We start from the raw sequence: 11,314 nt of genomic DNA on the forward strand, positions 1-11,314 counted from the left end.
TTTCGGGGGTCAAAAATGCGATCGAACAATCGGAAAAATAATAATAATAATAATTTCTACAAAAACAATAGGGACTTCGCAGCGGTCGCTGCTCAGGCCCTAATAATAATAATAATAATAATAATAAAAGTAATAATATTTTCTACAAAAACAATAGGGACCTCGCCGCGGTCGCTGCTCGGGCCCCAATAATAATTTCTACACAAAGTCCATTGTGGTGACCCGCCCCCTTTTAAGTAAATTCAAAATGGCCGACTTCCTGTAAAACCTAGCTCATTGGTCCAAGAGACTTTTTTGTAGGTCTTGGTCTTATACATACAGTGAACCCTCGCTACTTCGCGGTTCACCTTTCGCGGGTTCAGTGCTTCGCGGGTCTAAAAAATATTCGGGGGCATTGTAGTTTCGCCGAGCGGCACGATGGGGCGCTGGAGCGGTTAGACGGCCGGCGTGCGCCGAAGAAGAGCGTGGGCGAAGAGGAGAGTGGACGAAGAAGAGCACGTTCCCCCGGACACGATCGGTGGCGACGTTTCGCGCGGTTCGGACCGTACCAGAGCTCCGGCCAGCGTGCGTGGCAGTTAAGCCGTAGAGGAGCACCTTCCCCGGGCACGGGCGGTGCCAAGCGGCCCCTAAGTTTAACCGAATGGAAGCTCCGGAGGAGGAGGGCATGCTCGCGTCACAGTAAGCCGAAGAGGAGCACCGTCCCCGGGCACGGGCGGTTCCAAGCGGCCCCTAAGTTTAACCGAATGGAAGCTCCGGAGGAGGAGGGCATGCTCGCGTCACAGTAAGCCGAAGAGGAGCACCTTCCCCGGGCACGGGCGGTGCCAAGCGGCCCCTAAGTTTAACCGAATGGAATCTCCGGGGGAGGAGGACGGGCGTGTGTCACAGTTAAGCCAAATTGGAGCACCTCTTCTGCCCGGGCACGAGCGGAGCGCGAGGCTGTCAGTTATGAATGAATAAATGAATAAATAAATAAAGAATGCCACCTTTCATTTCACAGGGCACACCGGACGGCGTACCAGCAGGTAAAAGTCGGAGTAATTAAATAAATACAAAAAGAATGGCTGGGGAATAAAAAAATAATACGTTTTAATAATAATTAGTTTTTTTTGTTAAAACATGAATTTCACTCTCTCTCTCCCCGTATATATATATATATATATATATATATATATATATATATATATATATATATATATATTTATTATATATATTGTATATTTTTTTTAAGCATTTTTGAAGGTGCGCCGCTACTTCGCGGATTTTCAGTTTTCGCGGGTGGTCTCGGTCCCCATTAACCGCGATAACCGAGGGTTCACTGTACTCCATAAAATTTACAAAAAGCGAGGTGAAACACTCAACCAGAGCTGCTTTTTTTTAACATTTCTCGAGGGCCATGGCGAGCCATTTCAAAAAAGCTGCACAACTAACGTATAAAATATTGATAAATTTGCTCGGCCTGATGTGTGTGTAAAGTTTCACGAGTTGTCGTTCATATTTAGAACCTCATAATCAGCGTTGTTTTATTGCCGAACAGTGCAATGCCACTCCCACAACTTTTCACGAAAAAGGACTAATTTCGTATTGTGACATCCTCATGGCCGAAACAGTCATCCGAGCATATATGAGGGCGACCTTGTTGAGTTGCACGGAGAAAAACATCCAAGAAAATAACTTGTATTAGCTTTTACCAGTTGGTGGCGCTACTACTACAATGTAAAATAAGTTGGTAGATGTCTTCAGGGCTGAAGTATCCTCAAATGTGTACAACTTCGAGAAGATAGGATCATCTGAGTCATGTTGCCGGAGCTTTTGTTGCCACAGAGTACAATCGGACTTTTCAGCACCTTAATAGCCACGCCTTTTGCCAAAACGTCACAAAATTCGGCAGAGAGTAAGATCATTGTCTTGAGTCTTTTCTGACTAATTTTCAGTCGGATTCGTCAAAAGGGCACCGTGCAGTACGTGAAAATTAAAATAAAAAAAAATTTTTGATTCCACTTGGCGGCACTGTGTGTATAACAAAATAATAACATTAAGATGTCTTCAGGTCGGGACGTTTTATTTATAGGTGAAGGTTTGGATTTTTAGGAGCATGTGCAGGGGAGTTATTAAGCATTCATTTATTTGTATTAGGTTCATTTTGTCTTCTTATTATTGATATTTGACTGATTCATTAAAAGCAGACAATTATGTTTTAGGTTAATTTTTTACCTGACATGTTTCGGCGAGTCTTTCGCCTACTTCAGAGTGTCGCATGATGGTGTCTTGAGACCCGTCTTTATCAGCTGATGTTCCATGAGGGTGTGACTTACCTGTCAAAAAAATGAAAAAATCAGAGCAGTAAAAGAACAAGCACAACATGAACATTACAAATCAGCAATCACTGACCACTGCAAAAGGGAAAACCACATCATGGACCGGGAGAAGGGCAGGGTCATCCGCACAGAAGAGAACAAACAACAGCGCTGGATCAGAGAGGCCATTGAGATCTGCAAGCGAGGCATAAAAACCATGAACAGAGACAAGGGAGCCTTCATCCTCTCTACCACCTGGACCAGCATCTTGGCGGAGTGAACGGACAGCGGGGGGCGTGACTTGCCTTCATTCTTGTGACAGGTAAGTCACGCCCTCATGGAACATCAGCTGATAAAGACGGGTCACAAGACAGCATCATGTGACACTCTGAAGAAGGCGAAAGACTTTTGTATTGTGACATGCTCAAGGCCTAAACACTCATCCGAGCAAATATAAGGTAGATTTTGTTCACCTGCCCGGAGAAAAACATCAACGAAAATAATTTGTATTTGTTTTAACCAGTTGGTGGCGCTACCACTGCGATCAAAAATAAGTTGGCAGCCGTCTTCAGGGCCTGAATATCCTCAAATGTGAAAGATTTCCAGAAGATGGATCATCTGAATCATTTTGCAGGAACTTTTGTTGCCACGGAGAATAATCAGACTCTGCGGCACCGTAATAGCCACGCCCTTTGAAGGAAAGTCATAAAAATAGGGATAGAGTAAGATCAATGTCTTGAGTCTTTTCTAGCCAATTTTCAATCGGATTCGTTAAAAGGGCACCATGCAGTACGTCAAAATGTAAAAAATGATATTGATTGGCGCAAGGTGTATAACTGAATATAAACATATAGATGTCTTCAGGTACAGACTCTTTATGTACATGTGAAGTTTTGGATTTTTAGCAGCATGTGCAGGAGAGTTATTAAGCATTTTGTCCATTGCGGCGAAGGAAATCTTAAGTGAAAACTTTGAAGCCCCGCCCCCGTCATATAGTATTTCGGAAACAAAAAATTTTAGCCCCAGTGTTTGTCCCAGGTCTTCAGATGCTACAGACAGAATTTTAAGGCAATCAGATGAAGCCTTTAGGATCAGGGTGCAAAAGAATGACCCCTGTAAACATGCAAAAAAGGGCAAAAGTCGGACTTTCAAAAATTCATAACTCACTTCCTGTTCATATTAGACGTTAAAATATCAAATTTTTCGCCATGCCCGATGAGACTGCCAAGTTTGGTGAGTTTTTGTGCATGTTTCGGGGGTCAAAAATGCGATCGAACAATCGGAAAAATAATAATAATAATAATTTCTACAAAAACAATAGGGACTTCGCAGCGGTCGCTGCTCAGGCCCTAATAATAATAATAATAATAATAATAAAAGTAATAATGTTTTCTACAAAAACAATAGGGACCTCGCCGCGGTCGCTGCTCGGGCCCCAATAATAATTTCTACACAAAGTCCATTGTGGTGACCCGCCCCCTTTTAAGTAAATTCAAAATGGCCGACTTCCTGTAAAACCTAGCTCATTGCTCCAAGAGACTTTTTTGTAGGTCTTGGTCTTATACATACAGTGAACCCTCGCTACTTCGCGGTTCACCTTTCGCGGGTTCAGTGCTTCGCGGGTCTAAAAAATATTCGGGGGCATTGTAGTTTCGCCGAGCGGCACGACGGGGCGCTGGAGCGGTTAGACGGCCGGCGTGCGCCGAAGAAGAGCGTGGGCGAAGAGGAGAGTGGACGAAGAAGAGCACGTTCCCCCGGACACGATCGGTGGCGACGTTTCGCGCGGTTCGGACCGTACCAGAGCTCCGGCCGGCGTGCGTGGCAGTTAAGCCGTAGAGGAGCACCTTCCCCGGGCACGGGCGGTTCCAAGCGGCCCCTAAGTTTAACCGAATGGAAGCTCCGGAGGAGGAGGGCATGCTCGCGTCACAGTAAGCCGAAGAGGAGCACCTTCCCCGGGCACGGGCGGTGCCAAGCGGCCCCTAAGTTTAACCGAATGGAAGCTCCGGGGGAGGAGGGCGGGCGTGTGTCACAGTTAAGCCAAATTGGAGCACCTCTTCTGCCCGGGCACGAGCGGAGCGCGAGGCTGTCAGTTATGAATGAATAAATGAATAAATAAATAAAGAATGCCACCTTTCATTTCACAGGGCACACCGGACGGCGTACCAGCAGGTAAAAGTCGGAGTAATTAAATAAATACTAAAAGAATGGCTGGGGAATAAAAAAATAATACGTTTTAATAATAATTTGGTTTTTTTGTTATAACATGAATTTCACTCTCTCTCTCCCCGTATATATATATATATATATATATATATATTTATTATATATATTGTTTATTTTTTTTAAGCATTTTTGAAGGTGCGCCGCTACTTCGCGGATTTTCAGTTTTCGCGGGTGGTCTCGGTCCCCGTTAACCGCGATAACCGAGGGTTCACTGTACTCCATAAAATTTACAAAAAGCGAGGTGAAACACTCAACCAGAGCTGCTTTTTTTAACATTTCTCGAGGGCCATGGCGAGCCATTTCAAAAAAGCTGCACAACTAACGTATAAAATATTGATAAATTTGCTCGGCCTGATGTGTGTGTAAAGTTTTACGAGTTGTCGTTCATATTTAGAACCTCATAATCAGCTTTGTTTTATTGCCGAACAGTGCAATGCCACTCCCACAACTTTTCATGAAAAAGGACGAATTTCGTATTGTGACATCCTCATGGCCGAAACAGTCATCCGAGCATATATGAGGGCGACCTTGTTGAGTTGCACGGAGAAAAACATCCAAGAAAATAACTTGTATTAGCTTTTACCAGTTGGTGGCGCTACTACTACGATGTAAAATAAGTTGGTAGATGTCTTCAGGGCTGAAGTATCCTCAAATGTGTACAACTTCGAGAAGATAGGATCATCTGAGTCATGTTGCCGGAGCTTTTGTTGCCACAGAGTACAATCGGACTTTTCAGCACCTTAATAGCCACGCCTTTTGCCAAAACGTCACAAAATTCGGCAGAGAGTAAGATCATTGTCTTGAATCTTTTCTGACTCATTTTCAGTCGGATTCGTCAAAAGGGCACCGTGCAGTACGTGAAAATTAAAATAAAAACACATTTTTTATTCCACTTGGCGGCACTGTGTGTATAACAAAATAATAACATTAAGATGTCTTCAGGTCGGGACGTTTTATTTACAGGTGAAGGTTTGGATTTTTAGGAGCATGTGCAGGGGAGTTATTAAGCATTCATTTATTTGTATTAGGTTCATTTTGTCTTCTTATTATTGATATTTGACTGATTCATTAAAAGCAGACAATTATGTTTTAGGTTAATTTTTTACCTGACATGTTTCGGCGAGTCTTTTGCCTTCTTCAGAGTGTCGCATGATGGTGTCTTGAGCTGATGTTCCATGAGGGTGTGACTTACCTGTCAAAAAAATGAAAAAATCAGAGCAGTAAAAGAACAAGCACAACATGAACATTACAAATCAGCAATCACTGACCACTGCAAAAGGGAAAACCACATCATGGACCGGGAGAAGGGCAGGGTCATCCGCACAGAAGAGAACAAACAACAGCGCTGGATCAGAGAGGCCATTGAGATCTGCAAGCGAGGCATAAAAACCATGAACAGAGACAAGGGAGCCTTCATCCTCTCTACCACCTGGAGCAGCATCTTGGCGGAGTGAACGGACAGCGGGGGGCGTGACTTGCCTTCATTCTTGTGACAGGTAAGTCACGCCCTCATGGAACATCAGCTGATAAAGACGGGTCACAAGACAGCATCATGTGACACTCTGAAGAAGGCGAAAGACTTTCGTATTGTGACATGCTCAAGGCCTAAACACTCATCCGAGCAAATATAAGGTAGATTTTGTTCACCTGCCCGGAGAAAAACATCAACGAAAATAATTTGTATTTGTTTTAACCAGTTGGTGGCACTACCACTGCGATCAAAAATAAGTTGGCAGCCGTCTTCAGGGCCTGAATATCCTCAAATGTGAAAGATTTCCAGAAGATGGATCATCTGAATCATTTTGCAGGAACTTTTGTTGCCACGGAGAATAATCAGACTCTGCGGCACCGTAATAGCCACGCCCTTTGAAGGAAAGTCGTAAAAATAGGGATAGAGTAAGATCAATGTCTTGAGTCTTTTCTAGCCAATTTTCAATCAGATTCGTTAAAAGGGCTACGTGCAGTACGTCAAAATGTAAAAAATGATATTGATTGGCGCAAGGTGTATAACTGAATATAAACATATAGATGTCTTCAGGTACAGACTCTTTATGTACATGTGAAGTTTTGGATTTTTAGCAGCATGTGCAGGAGAGTTATTAAGCATTTTGTCCATTGCGGCGAAGGAAATCTTAAGTGAAAACTTTGATGCCCCGCCCCCGTCATATAGTATTTCGGAAACAAAAAATTTTAGCCCCAGTGTTTGTCCCAGGTCTTCAGATGCTACAGACAGAATTTTAAGGCAATCAGATGAAGCCTTTAGGATCAGGGTGCAAAAGAATGACCCCTGTAAACATGCAAAAAAGGGCAAAAGTCGGACTTTCAAAAATTCATAACTCACTTCCTGTTCATATTAGACGTTAAAATATCAAATTTTTCGCCATGCCCGATGAGACTGCCAAGTTTGGTGAGTTTTTGTGCATGTTTCGGGGTCAAAAATGCGATCGAACAATCGGAAAAATAATAATAATAATAATTTCTACAAAAACAATAGGGACTTCGCAGCGGTCGCTGCTCAGGCCCTAATAATAATAATAATAATAATAATAAAAGTAATAATATTTTCTACAAAAACAATAGGGACCTCGCCGCGGTCGCTGCTCGGGCCCCAATAATAATTTCTACACAAAGTCCATTGTGGTGACCCGCCCCCTTTTAAGTAAATTCAAAATGGCCGACTTCCTGTAAAACCTAGCTCATTGCTCCAAGAGACTTTTTTGTAGGTCTTGGTCTTATACATACAGTGAACCCTCGCTACTTCGCGGTTCACCTTTCGCGGGTTCAGTGCTTCGCGGGTCTAAAAAATATTCGGGGGCATTGTAGTTTCGCCGAGCGGCACGATGGGGCGCTGGAGCGGTTAGACGGCCGGCGTGCGCCGAAGAAGAGCGTGGGCGAAGAGGAGAGTGGACGAAGAAGAGCACGTTCCCCCGGACACGATCGGTGGCGACGTTTCGCGCGGTTCGGACCGTACCAGAGCTCCGGCCAGCGTGCGTGGCAGTTAAGCCGTAGAGGAGCACCTTCCCCGGGCACGGGCGGTGCCAAGCGGCCCCTAAGTTTAACCGAATGGAAGCTCCGGAGGAGGAGGGCATGCTCGCGTCACAGTAAGCCGAAGAGGAGCACCGTCCCCGGGCACGGGCGGTTCCAAGCGGCCCCTAAGTTTAACCGAATGGAAGCTCCGGAGGAGGAGGGCATGCTCGCGTCACAGTAAGCCGAAGAGGAGCACCTTCCCCGGGCACGGGCGGTGCCAAGCGGCCCCTAAGTTTAACCGAATGGAATCTCCGGGGGAGGAGGACGGGCGTGTGTCACAGTTAAGCCAAATTGGAGCACCTCTTCTGCCCGGGCACGAGCGGAGCGCGAGGCTGTCAGTTATGAATGAATAAATGAATAAATAAATAAAGAATGCCACCTTTCATTTCACAGGGCACACCGGACGGCGTACCAGCAGGTAAAAGTCGGAGTAATTAAATAAATACAAAAAGAATGGCTGGGGAATAAAAAAATAATACGTTTTAATAATAATTTGGTTTTTTTGTTATAACATGAATTTCACTCTCTCTCTCCCCGTATATATATATATATATATTTATATATATATATATATATATATATATATATATATATATATATATATATATATATATATATATATATATATATATTATATATTTATTGTATATATTGTATATTTTTTTTAAGCATTTTTGAAGGTGCGCCGCTACTTCGCGGATTTTCAGTTTTCGCGGGTGGTCTCGGTCCCCATTAACCGCGATAACCGAGGGTTCACTGTACTCCATAAAATTTACAAAAAGCGAGGTGAAACACTCAACCAGAGCTGCTTTTTTTTAACATTTCTCGAGGGCCATGGCGAGCCATTTCAAAAAAGCTGCACAACTAACGTATAAAATATTGATACATTTGCTCGGCCTGATGTGTGTGTAAAGTTTTACGAGTTGTCGTTCATATTTAGAACCTCATAATCAGCTTTGTTTTTTTGCCGAACAGTGCAATGCCACTCCCACAACTTTTCACGAAAAATCACGAATTTCGTATTGTGACATCCTCATGGCCGAAACAGTCATCCGAGCATATATGAGGGCGACCTTGTTGAGTTGCACGGAGAAAAACATCCAAGAAAATAACTTGTATTAGCTTTTACCAGTTGGTGGCGCTACTACTACAATGTAAAATAAGTTGGTAGATGTCTTCAGGGCTGAAGTATCCTCAAATGTGTACAACTTCGAGAAGATAGGATCATCTGAGTCATGTTGCCGGAGCTTTTGTTGCCACAGAGTACAATCGGACTTTTCAGCACCTTAATAGCCACGCCTTTTGCCAAAACGTCACAAAATTCGGCAGAGAGTAAGATCATTGTCTTGAGTCTTTTCTGACTAATTTTCAGTCGGATTCGTCAAAAGGGCACCGTGCAGTACGTGAAAATTAAAATAAAAAAAATTTTTGATTCCACTTGGCGGCACTGTGTGTATAACAAAATAATAACATTAAGATGTCTTCAGGTCGGGACGTTTTATTTACAGGTGAAGGTTTGGATTTTTAGGAGCATGTGCAGGGGAGTTATTAAGCATTCATTTATTTGTATTAGGTTCATTTTGTCTTCTTATAATTGATATTTGACTGATTCATTAAAAGCAGACAATTATGTTTTAGGTTAATTTTTTACCTGACATGTTTTGGCGAGTCTTTCGCCTTCTTCAGAGTGTCGCATGATGGTGTCTTGAGACCCGTCTATATCAGCTGATGTTCCATGAGGGTGTGACTTACCTGTCAAAAAAAAGAAAAAATCAGAGCAGTAAAAGAACAAGCACAACATGAACATTACAAATCAGCAATCACTGACCACTGCAAAAGGGAAAACCACATCATGGACCGGGAGAAGGGCAGGGTCATCCGCACAGAAGAGAACAAACAACAGCGCTGGATCAGAGAGGCCATTGAGATCTGCAAGCGAGGCATAAAAACCATGAACAGAGACAAGGGAGCCTTCATCCTCTCTACCACCTGGACCAGCATCTTGGCGGAGTGAACGGACAGCGGGGGGCGTGACTTGCCTTCATTCTTGTGACAGGTAAGTCACGCCCTCATGGAACATCAGCTGATAAAGACGGGTCACAAGACAGCATCATGTGACACTCTGAAGAAGGCGAAAGACTTTTGTATTGTGACATGCTCAAGGCCTAAACACTCATCCGAGCAAATATAAGGTAGATTTTGTTCACCTGCCCGGAGAAAAACATCAACGAAAATAATTTGTATTTGTTTTAACCAGTTGGTGGCGCTACCACTGCGATCAAAAATAAGTTGGCAGCCGTCTTCAGGGCCTGAATATCCTCAAATGTGAAAGATTTCCAGAAGATGGATCATCTGAATCATTTTGCAGGAACTTTTGTTGCCACGGAGAATAATCAGACTCTGCGGCACCGTAATAGCCACGCCCTTTGAAGGAAAGTCATAAAAATAGGGATAGAGTAAGATCAATGTCTTGAGTCTTTTCTAGCCAATTTTCAATCGGATTCGTTAAAAGGGCACCATGCAGTACGTCAAAATGTAAAAAATGATATTGATTGGCGCAAGGTGTATAACTGAATATAAACATATAGATGTCTTCAGGTACAGACTCTTTATGTACATGTGAAGTTTTGGATTTTTAGCAGCATGTGCAGGAGAGTTATTAAGCATTTTGTCCATTGCGGCGAAGGAAATCTTAAGTGAAAACTTTGAAGCCCCGCCCCCGTCATATAGTATTTCGGAAACAAAATATTTTAGCCCCAGTGTTTGTCCCAGGTCTTCAGATGCTACAGACAGAATTTTAAGGCAATCAGATGAAGCCTTTAGGATCAGGGTGCAAAAGAATGACCCCTGTAAACATGCAAAAAAGGGCAAAAGTCGGACTTTCAAAAATTCATAACTCACTTCCTGTTCATATTAGACGTTAAAATATCAAATTTTTCGCCATGCCCGATGAGTCTGCCAAGTTTGGTGAGTTTTTGTGCATGTTTCGGGGGTCAAAAATGCGATCGAACAATCGGAAAAATAATAATAATAATAATTTCTACAAAAACAATAGGGACTTCGCAGCGGTCGCTGCTCAGGCCCTAATAATAATAATAATAATAATAATAAAAGTAATAATGTTTTCTACAAAAACAATAGGGACCTCGCCGCGGTCGCTGCTCGGGCCCCAATAATAATTTCTACACAAAGTCCATTGTGGTGACCCGCCCCCTTTTAAGTAAATTCAAAATGGCCGACTTCCTGCTGTAACACCTCAAATTTCCCCATTGTGGGACTAATAAAGGACATCTTATCTTATCTTATCTTCCTGTAAAACCTAGCTCATTGCTCCAAGAGACTTTTTTGTAGGTCTTGGTCTTATACATACAGTGAACCCTCGCTACTTCGCGGTTCACCTTTCGCGGGTTCAGTGCTTCGCGGGTCTAAAAAATATTCGGGGGCATTGTAGTTTCGCCGAGCGGCACGACGGGGCGCTGGAGCGGTTAGACGGCCGGCGTGCGCCGAAGAAGAGCGTGGGCGAAGAGGAGAGTGGACGAAGAAGAGCACGTTCCCCCGGAAACGATCGGTGGCGACGTTTCGCGCGGTTCGGACCGTACCAGAGCTCCGGCCGGCGTGCGTGGCAGTTAAGCCGTAGAGGAGCACCTTCCCCGGGCACGGGCGGTTCCAAGTGGCCCCTAAGTTTAACCGAATGGAAGCTCCGGAGGAGGAGGGCATGCTCGCGTCACAGTAAGCCGAAGAGGAGCACCTTCCCCGGGCACGGGCGGTGC

This window comes from Idiotropiscis lumnitzeri, unplaced genomic scaffold (genome assembly GCF_059441095.1).
Source record: "Idiotropiscis lumnitzeri isolate Australia: NSW breed Sydney's pygmy pipehorse unplaced genomic scaffold, RoL_Ilum_1.0 HiC_scaffold_50, whole genome shotgun sequence".
Lineage (NCBI taxonomy): Eukaryota > Metazoa > Chordata > Actinopteri > Syngnathiformes > Syngnathidae > Idiotropiscis > Idiotropiscis lumnitzeri.